Source organism: Miscanthus floridulus, chromosome 8 (assembly GCF_019320115.1).
Source record: "Miscanthus floridulus cultivar M001 chromosome 8, ASM1932011v1, whole genome shotgun sequence".
Taxonomy (NCBI): domain Eukaryota; kingdom Viridiplantae; phylum Streptophyta; class Magnoliopsida; order Poales; family Poaceae; genus Miscanthus; species Miscanthus floridulus.
Window position 1 is genome coordinate 103,035,305 of NC_089587.1, and position 10,907 is coordinate 103,046,211.

A 10,907-nucleotide genomic window follows, 5' to 3' on the forward strand; every position below is an offset into this window, starting at 1 on the left:
TAGTGACCAAAACAAAACTTCAATTGTTTTATAAAGAAAATGTTTGCTTTCGTTGTTTAGTTTAGTTGAGTTATCAAAACACCTCAATGTCATATTGCAAGTGGGTTCCACATTTTTTGGAGCTAAATTGAAAAAAGGCCGTGTAACCACCCTCTTCACACACAGATCATGCACCGTTGAGTAAGTTCCATAGTTAATTTGTACAGAATAAAAACATTAGTAGAAAATAAAAGATAACCATAACAGAAGTGACATAGTTAATTTATAGAGGATAAAAATGGAACAATTAAAAAAGTGTACATGACAAAAAAATAGTGGTAGGAAAATAAATAATAACTATAGCACAAGTTCCATAGTTAATTTGTGAAGGATAAAAAATATAGAAAATTTTAAATTAAATTGCTGACTATTATACCAAGAAAATAACTGTAGATCATGAATGACCGAGAAAAAAAGAAAACTAAAATTAAAGTGCAGCACACAAGCATCAAACTTGAAATCTCATGCTTAGAATCCCAAACGCATAGCCACTAGACTACTATCTTGTAACTGTTCTAAGCTGCAACTGTTTTTTAAAAGTATGTTGATTTATTTAGTATAAATAGATATTATATGCTCCACAGGGTATGCCGTGGCCCACTTAGCATACCCTGTGGGTCCGCTCCTGGTTTCAGTACCCTAACTCTCGGCCTAACTTGCTCGCAGTTGTACGCCTATGGCGTGTGAGAATAAAATAATTTGCATGGGTGGTGCACAGTGCACTGCACGCACCTGTCATGTTCACTGCTTCAGTCGAAATGGTCGATAACCAGTGTTCTCTGTTAACTCCTGTGTTGTCAAAACAAAACAATAAAGCAGAACAATTTCACTCCCAGATGTTCTATGTTTATTACACCCACATTGAATAATTGAGCTAAATAGAACATGATATTAGGTCCCGTTGAGCGGGGCTCCCAGAATACATGAGGGGGAACCACTTTTTATTCTTGTTCTCGTGGCAATATATGTATATCGGCCATTTTTATTCTAAGAACGATATTTGTAAATCAGCCGCCTTTCAAGTAGCTCTAGGCATTTTTCTTGATTTTTTTAGAGCGTGCTAAGCATACGCTATTAAGGCTCCGTTTGGCAGGGCTTCACTTCTGCAGTGAAGCCATTTTTTTTTGGCTTCAGCTCCACAAACGCCTTTTGCAGCGGAGCCGGAGCCATTTTAATATCACGTTTGGCAAAACAGCTTCACTTGTCTATCATGCATGGTTAATTGTCAAATCTACCCTTGTATAGATACATGTAGTAACATGTGCAGGTGTACGTATCTTCATTTGGTTTCATCCGAGTAAATTTGCATTTTAAAATTGTAATTTAAAGTTTACAAATTATAGTCAGAATTCAAAATTACAATTAATAAAAATTTGAAACCATACAGAATTAGCAAGCAACGCATTCTTTTTTGGAGTACTGTTCCGTTCAAACAATAATCATGCTCGTGCAAGGTGATGATATAATACAAAAATCATATATCCTGATATAATGCAAACATATATAATCATGATGATCTAGAAAGAAAAATTGCTCGAGCAAGGTCATCACGAAATTTATCCATATTCCGATCACTAGATTCAGTAGTTGATGTATCACTGGTGTGCGAACCAAAATGCTTTCTATACCTCCGAGGTATAGTGGGCACATAATCCGGATTCCGATCGCATTTGCTAAAATCTTTATCCTCCGAACTGTTCTCACGGATGAAATTATGTAGACACATGGTTGCGGCGACAATCATCTTCTGCTTCTCCATCGGGTAACTCGGCATATTAAGAAGGATCCTCCATTTCATCTTCCACACACCAAATGAGCGCTCGACCACGTTTCGAATACTTGAATGCAAATGGTTAAACCACTCTTGTTCACCCCTTGGAGCAGGACCCCTCCGCCAATCCGGCACATGGTACCTCTCACCCTTATATGGTGTCAAGTACCCTGGTCTATTTGGATATCCGGCATCAACATGATAATACTTTCCTGCATACAATTGAGCAAAAGTGAATTGCACGAATGTACTATACAATTAAACTTTTAAAAATCTAACATGTTGCCTGTACATACCTAGAGGGGGGTGCGGGAATTTGTCGTGGTCATGCCTAAGTGCATGAAAGAGAACACTCGTGTCATGCATAGATCCGGGTTGTCCAATAGATGCATATGTGAAGCGCATGTCAAAATCAACAATAGCTAGAACATTTTGTGTCGGTTTGTGACTTCGACCAATAAATCTAATGAGGTCATTTGGAGGCGGTGTAGCTGAGATATGAGTACCATCTAGAGCTCCAATGCAATCTTTAAAATGAGGCATCATCCTACTATCATTACTTATCCTAGGATGTGTTGTACGGAAGTTAGGATCAATAGGCCTTATGTAGTCCTCACACATGGACACCAAACAATGCAGGACATCATCAAATTTCCTACTCATTGTCTCTCTAGAATGCTTGAATATTCCATGCAAAGCACTGAAGGATGTACCGTGGCCACATATTACAAGGAAGATAGCAAGTGACTCCAAAGAATCCATGTGCAGGGATGACTCCAAACCATATTTGTTCACTAATAAGTTATGCAGCTAGTAAAATAATGATGCATTCATTCTGAACATATTATGACTTTCACCTGGGGTGTTTAGCACCTCCAAAGTCCAACCAAATCCAGACTGTGCTGGAGTTCTGGCTTCATTTTTATCAACATATGTCATGTAGTACTTGGTTGCAAGAAGAGTAGCAGCAAGCAAATTGTTTTGATTGGACCGTATCAATTGCATAGTATTTGAAACCCAGTGATCAGAAACATCAGAATCACTATCATCCGAATCAGATTCACTTTCATCCGAATCAGATCTGTCCACATAAAGGAAACTTTCAAAATTGTACCATGACCATTAATTTTCATCCAACACAACATATTATCAATTGTACTGACTACTAATGCTTAGAAAAAAATTGGAATGCAGTACTTAGAAACATATTATCAAATTTTCTGACCACTAATGTTTCGAAAAAAAATGCAATGCACTACTTTGAAACACCATGTCTAGATAACCATTCATGCTTCTTTGTCAACCAATCAAATCTATCCTCAGGTGTCTTCAAAGTCAGAAACATCTCTCTCTCAGCCCTCTTGGTAAAAACTATAGTTGCAATGAAATGCTCATTTGTTTTTGGAGTAGCACCACACTGTTCAACTAAGGTCATTACGTCCTGTATGGAACATCCAACTTTCTCCTCCCTCCTTGCTAAGGACTCGCAAGAAGCAGTTGTCCTTTCATTCATCTCCACTATTTTACCCATATGTTCTTTTAACCAATGTCCAGTATTTGTCTTTGGTTTCTTTCCTTTAGTGTGAACAGGACCTGTACCTCTCTTCCTTCCCAGACTAGTGGGTGTCACTTGCTCTAGCTCACTATCATCATCATTGTCGCCCTCCTCTTCATCGTCAATGTTAATGTGAGAGTTATCACATGACATGTTCGCTTGGGAAGGTGGTACACCACTAGAAGCACCCCAATGGTCATCACCGGTATTACGAAGGTCCTCAAATATTATTTCTAACTTGTCCTCATTCTGGAGACCTCTATAGGAGGCACCGGCGGCTTTTGTGCACGTCCACCTCGACCACCTCTACCACCACCACCTCGGCCACCACCACCACAGCGTCGATTAGAGGCATCACGGCTAGGGCCAGATGAGTGCCCAATCTCCATGCGCCCGTCGCCGACATCTTCACCGGTCATCCTCCAATCTGGCCCGTACATGGCAGCGACTGATGCATTCCACTCTGGCCATCCCAAATCACCACTAACGGCCAACGTACCTGCGCCTACGGGGGCAGAGGTTGACTGTTGGCCAGGCGGAGGTGTTGCAGTCGCGCCGGGGGTAGGTGCTGCAGCCTGTTTGCCGGAGGGAGGTGGTCCAGCCGCGCCAGACCACGGGCCGCCTCGGATGGGCGCGCGAGGCCATGGTCCGCCACCGGGCGCGCTTGTCCAGGGGCCACCGCCGGGGGATCCTCCACCGGCCGCGCTGGTCCAGGGGCCGCCACTAGGGGCTCCTCCACCGAGTGCGCTGCTCTAAGGACCGCCTCCATTGGGTGGTCCGCTGGCTGCGCCCGGCCAATGGCTGCCGCCAGGCCAGGGGCCAGTCCACTGAAGACCGGCACCCCCGGCGAGAAGAACGGACAAGCCACCGTGCGCGCTCGAATCCGAACCAAGGAAAGGATCTTCTTCGCCTCCCGATCTATCCGATTCCTTACCACCGCTGCCTTCGTTGTCGCCGGTCGGAGGAGGAACCATGGCGGCACGTCTTCTGCTCCGCGTATGGGAGGGAACGGAAACAGAAAAGTAGCGATACAATGGGGGTGGTTTCAGTGGCAATTAACGTAATTTGTTCCAAGTCCTGGGGGTACTAGTGCATGGAGGTGGACAAGGAGCCGGGAGAAGCCACTATTTTTGGCTCCTTATCACCCCAAAGCTATGTGAGAGCACGTTTTCAGGGGTTTCGTCGATGGAGCCGTTTCATTTTACCCCGTTTAGCAGAAAACGGCTCCAAACGGCTCCTGAAGCCGCTGGAGAAGCCCTGCCAAATGGGGCCTAAGTTTTGGTCAAACCTGAGGGACACGACCTTGGTTGGTAGTTCTTGGACTTCGGCTTGCTGCTCCCAGCTTCACCCTTATTTGTAGCAGCACATCGCTCCACTTTTCAGCTCCTGGATTGAGCCTGATTCTCAATGACAATTGGCTATTTGATCTCTTCAATTGGGACCTCCATGGAGCCAATTATAGGAGATTCACTATACCAAAATCCATCTTTAGTGTCTCCTTATGTCGTTATAAGCGGGTTTCGCGACTTACGATCAGTCGTTATAGATCTATACTGACTCTTCCCATAGGTCATTGATAGTGGCGTCGGTATGAATTATAGCGACCAACCTGTTATAACGACCGACGGTCAGACGCTATTATGTAGATATAGCGACTGATAGTTTGACGCCTATAATAAACATATACCGACCAATGGTCTGATGATATATGTTTGTAGCGACCAACTGTATAACACTAGGCATAATATGAATTAATCAATCTTCCATTAACTATACAATATCATCCAATTGAACATTAACCATCCAAACTCACACTAAACATTAAACACAAAATTGGCTAAACATAGCTCACAATTTTCATTCAGTATCTGTACTTGTACAATTTTACAAAAATACCAAGTATCTACACAATTAAGATGATTGGCTTGTGTAGCTCATAACTCACATGTCTTGCTTGCACAACAAAATCTTTGAAGTATCTACATAAAGGGCTTCCTTCTTTTCCCTTGCCAATTAACAAATCCTCTTGATTTTTCTTGAGACTTCTTGATTTTTCTTGAGACTTCTGTATTTCGTAAATTGTATTGCAAAGCTATCTGAAAATGCAGCTTGCCTAAACCAGGGGAAAAGTAAACTACAAATCAGATAAATCTCATTTACTGGAGGGAAAACATCAATGAAACTAAGTAACAAGGATCTTCTTTTTTAGTCTCACCTCTTCATAGCGCTCCATTGCCTCCAAAAACACTTCTTATGAAATTACCCTATATCACAACAAAGAACAGGATGCAGTCTGACAACTGAGTAAATAATAAATTGTAAATCAGAGAGCACTTTGACAAGCTATATCACTAGTAGAGAACAGACCTTTGATCTTCGGCCAAAATTGGCTCTAGTCCCGGCATTTTTTGCGCCTGGGACTAGAGAGACCTTTAGTCTCGGTCGGTGGCTCCAACCGGGACTAAAGGTCCCTGCCCAATGGCAACTGCGCCAGACAGAGGTGGCAGGGACCTTTAGTCCCGGTTGGAACCACCAACCGGGACTAAAGGTAGACTTTTACTCCCGGTTGGTGGCTCCAACCGGGAGTAAAGGTCTACTCCCGGGCCGTGGCTGCGCCGGGGGTTGGAAAGTTACCTTTAGTCCCGGTTGGAGCCACCAACCGGGACTAAAGGTCCCCCCTTTATATCTCGGTCGTTTCCTTTTTCCTCCCCGAGCCCGAGCTCAGCACATTTTGAAGCTCACTGCACTAGTGTTCTTGCTTCCTCCCTCCATTGTTCCTCCATCCATTCTTCGATTCCTCCGTCGATTCTTCAGTTGTAAAGGTTACCAATCTCATACTCTCATTTTTTCATCATTGGCTTATCTCATATTGTTCACTATATATATATTGTTTTTATGGTGTTTTTTTTATTTGTAAACAATTTGAGCTCAAAATAACTTATAGTTTGCATATTTGGATGAAGAAAGGTTAAAGTAGGTATTTAAAATTAGTATTCACTTTTTATTTCTAGCATGCATAGCACACTTCATTGTTTAGAGATATAGATAATTTTATAGTTTTTTAATTTTATTTGTTTATAAAATGAGAAATTTATAGTGTATTAAAAAATGAGTATAGAGAGTAGATGGCAACTGCTTCCGGGTCCTCGGCCTCTCATGGGTTTCCAAAGCGACTTAGGTCGGGCCTCCCTCTCATTCCATGCGACAAGTGTCGTGATGAGACGAAGATTGTGATGGAGTACCGAGTGAAGAAGGAGGGTCCCAACAATGGTCGTATCTTCTACAAGTGTCCGGATCGCAATGTGAGTTATTTTATCGTTTTTTATGATTATGGTTAGTTTATACCTATTTTCATGATGGTTGTGATTAAAGTTCTAATTTTTTGTTTTAATTTTAGTGGGATGGCAGTGGACGATGTTCAAGTTTCTACTAGGAGGAAGAGTATGTTGAACTCGTGTAAAAATATCTTTCACAACAGGCAGATACAGCGGCTAATGAGGCAGTGATCCAGCCGAAGAAGCCCAAAGATGTTGCACAATCGGGGGATCTGTCTGTTTTAGTTGAGATTGGTCGCGAAATCCTTGTGCTCCTAAAATGTATTTTAGCTTTAGTTCTTTTAGTGGTAGTTGGGATTGTCTACATTGTAGCGATGCTTTCATAAATTTGTACCTTTTGTGGTGGCACACATGTTGTATAAATAATTAATTATGATCTAGGTTTTAATATGGTATTTATGTCATGTAATGCAGATGAGCCGGCATTGGATGTACAATGCTGATCGCCGCTCCTAAGAGTTCATTGACGGCGTGCATTCTTTGTTACGTGCGGCCGAGGCAAACAAACACGACAGTTTCATGTGCTGCCCATGTGCCATATGTAAGAATACGGTGGAATATCCTTGCTCAAGGACTCTTCATTCACACTTGTTCAAGTCGGGTTTTATGCCAAACTATATTTGTTGGACGAAGCACGGAGAAACCGACGTTGTAATGGAAGAAGGTGAAGAACAATGGGACGACAATGATATTATTCCCGATGGTGCGTGCTTCAATGATACTGCAATGAGAGAAGCTGAAGAAGAGGTAGCCGTAGAAGATGAGCCTGCTGATGATCTTTGTCAGGTCATTCGTGACGCACAAAGAGAATGTGAAAGTGAAAAAGAGAAGATCAAGTTCGAGCGGATACCAGAAGATCACAAGAAATTGTTGTACCCAACTTATGATGCAGGGCAGAAAAAGTTGGGAACCACACTAGAATTGCTGCAATGGAAGGCAAAGAATGGTGTATCTGACAAGGGATTTGGAGAGTGACTAAAAATCCAAAAGAAGATGCTTTCGAAGGACAATGAATTGCCTGCCACTACCTACGAAGCAAAACAAGTTGTATGTCCTATGGGGCTAGAAATCAAGAAGATACATGCATGTCCTAATGACTGCATCCTGTACCGTGGCCAAGAGTACGAGAAATTGGATGCATGCCCGGTATGCCATGCATCGCGGTATAAGATCAGGCGAGATAACCCTGGTGATGTTGAGGGCGAACGTCCGTGGAAGAAAATCCCTACCAAGGTTATATGGTATGCTCCTATAATACCACGCTTGAAACGTCTGTTCAGAAACAAAGAACATGCAAAATTATTGCGATGGCACAAAGAAGACCGTAAGGTAAACAATATGTTGAGACACCCTACTGATGGGTCCTAGTGGAGAGCAATCGATAGAGAATTCCCAGAGTTTGCAAATGACGCAAGAAACTTAAGGTTTGCTTTAAGTACAGATGGTATCAATCCTTTTGGAGAGTAGAACAGTAGCCATAGCACTTGGCCTGTTACTCTAAGTATCTACAACCTTCCTCCTTGGTTATGCATGAAGCAGAAGTTCATTATGATGCATGTGCTCATCCAAGGCCCGAAGCAACCTGGCAATGACATCGATGTGTACCTGAGACCACTTATTGACGAACTTCTCATTTTGTGGAATAAAGAAGGTGTACGTGTGTGGGATAAGTACAAACAGGAACACTTTGATCTACAAGCATTGTTGTTCATAACAATCAATGATTGGCCTGCTCTAAGTAATCTTTCAGGACAGTCAAACAAGGGATATAATGCATGCACACACTGCTTCGGTGATATTAGAGGTGTATTCTTGAAAAAATGTCGAAAGGTCATGTACCTTGGCCATCGTCGATTTCTTCCTGTAAATCACCCCGTAAGAAAGAAAGGCAAGCATTTTAAAGGGAAGGCAGACCACCTAACCAAGCCTCGCAACCGAACCGGTGAGGATGTATTCGATATGGTCAATGATGTGAAAGTTGTCTTTGGAAAAGGACATGGCAGCCAACCTGTTCCGAACGACGCTAACGGTCACGCACCCATGTGGAAGAAGAAGTCCATATTTTGGGACCTACCCTATTGACAAGTCCTAGAGGTCCGCAGCTCGATCGACGTGATGCACCTGATGAAGAATCTTTGTGTGAACCTGCTAGGCTTCATGGGTGTGTATGGAAAGCCTAAGGACACATTTAAAGCACGACAAGACCTGCGTTGTTTGAGAGAAAGAGACAACCTGCATCCAGAGAAGACAGATGATGGATGCCATTACTTACATCCTGCCAGCTACACTCTAAGCAAAGAGGAGAAGGAAATCATGTTTGAGTGCTTAAACAACATCAAGGTACCATCTAGATTCTCCTCGAATATAAAGGGTATTATAAATGTGCCAGAGAAGAAATTATGTAACTTAAAGTCCCATGACTGTCATGTTCTCATGACGCAATTACTTCCAGTTGCATTAAGAGGAATTCTACCTCCAAATGTACTTCCAGTCCCATGACAAGTCGGACATGTCAGAAGATTATAAAAAGGATGACCGAATTCTGCCCTTCAAAGTGAACAAAGACCCTAGCATCTTGGTAAATGATAAGGACACTCCATGGTTACGACGCGATCATAACCAAGGGACATACGTAAAGAAGAAGTTCACTGTTGTGCCCACTTGATGATATAGTGATTTAATGTAGTGTGTGTTTGAGTTATTATGTAATAATTGTGAATTCAGATGTTTATTATGTCGTGTTTCAAATTAAATCAATGTTTGATTTGGTGGGATTTCTCTCTCGAAAAGTTAAATTAGGATATTGAGTGATGAAAAATTAAAATATTAACGTTAAAATGATGTGAAAAGAAATTTCCTGTCCAAAACCAATAGTTTTAATAATTTTAATTAAACACTACATTTTTGCATTAACGAAATAATAAATATTAGTTACATTATGTTTTATAATTATAACAAAAAATAAAAAAAGTTAGGTTATAGATTTTTCCTATGTGCAATAAAGAAAAAGAAAATCCATATTTTTAACAAAATAATTTTATGCCTTTTATTTAATTTACTATGTATTTAACAAGACTATTGCATTTCTATTAAAAAAATTTGCTCAAAACATGCGGGAAACGAGACTGCAGCTCACCTTTACTCCCGGGTGGGAAGCCCACCCGGGAGTAAAGGTGGGCTGCAGTTTCGTGGCCCACCAAAAAAAACCTTTGCTCCCGGTGCGTGTTACCAACTGGGAGTAAAGGTATACTCCCGATTGTTAACACGCACCGGGAGTAAAGGACCTTTACTCTCGGCTAGTGGCTGGCACCGGGAGTAAATCTCCCTAGTATATAAGCGCCAGTGCCTTGCGTAGATCGATCTCCTCCTCTTCTTCCTCGTCGAACAGCCACCCTTTCTCCTTCCTCGCACCGCCACCAGTCGCCACCCCACCTCGCATCGACGACCTCATGTGGCCCTCCACCGCACGCGCCCGCGCGACCCCATCAATCTGCCTCCGCATTCGTGAGGTGAGTTCTCTTGACTTTCTCTCTCCTCCAGCGCGCGCCGCTGCTTGGGTCCCACGCCGATCCCCGCGCCGACGATCTGCTCCTCTCGGCCCACCTAGGCGTCGTAGAATGCCTCCATGTCATCGGAGTAGTACATGTCATCGGTGGGAGGGGAAGGACTTGGGCTCATGCCTGACGGCGCTCAGTTGTGAGCGTCCGGTAGCATACCGCCCCTGTTAGCCTCACCGAGTTCACGCTTGCCTCCGACCGGGATTTCAACGACGGCAGCCTGGTGGATGTCTTCAACAATCAATTGGTTTTATTTGCAGTGTTCCGCCCAATGATGTTTTTTCATGATGTTCATGGTGCTCGACTGTTCACGGTATAGTGGTGGTGGCGATGCTGGCGAGCTCGCACACCATGGTCGTTGTTGGAATCGATCGAGAGCCTCAGCCTTTTCGGTTGTCGGTCGTTACAGAATGCATCATCATCTCATCGATACCTACCCGGCCGAAAGTTTCGTCAGTAGCTACTTCACCATTCCTGTGGTAGGCAGAGTCCATGGATGTAATAGGCACTGTCGCAGATCGAGAGGCGGCCGCCATATTGGCTTTGGCTTTTTTCTCCTGCTGCATTGAATCTTTGACAAATCGTTGCTTGCGATTATTGAGCCATCCATCCATGTATACATAGTACATCATTGCCGTTGTCACTCGCTG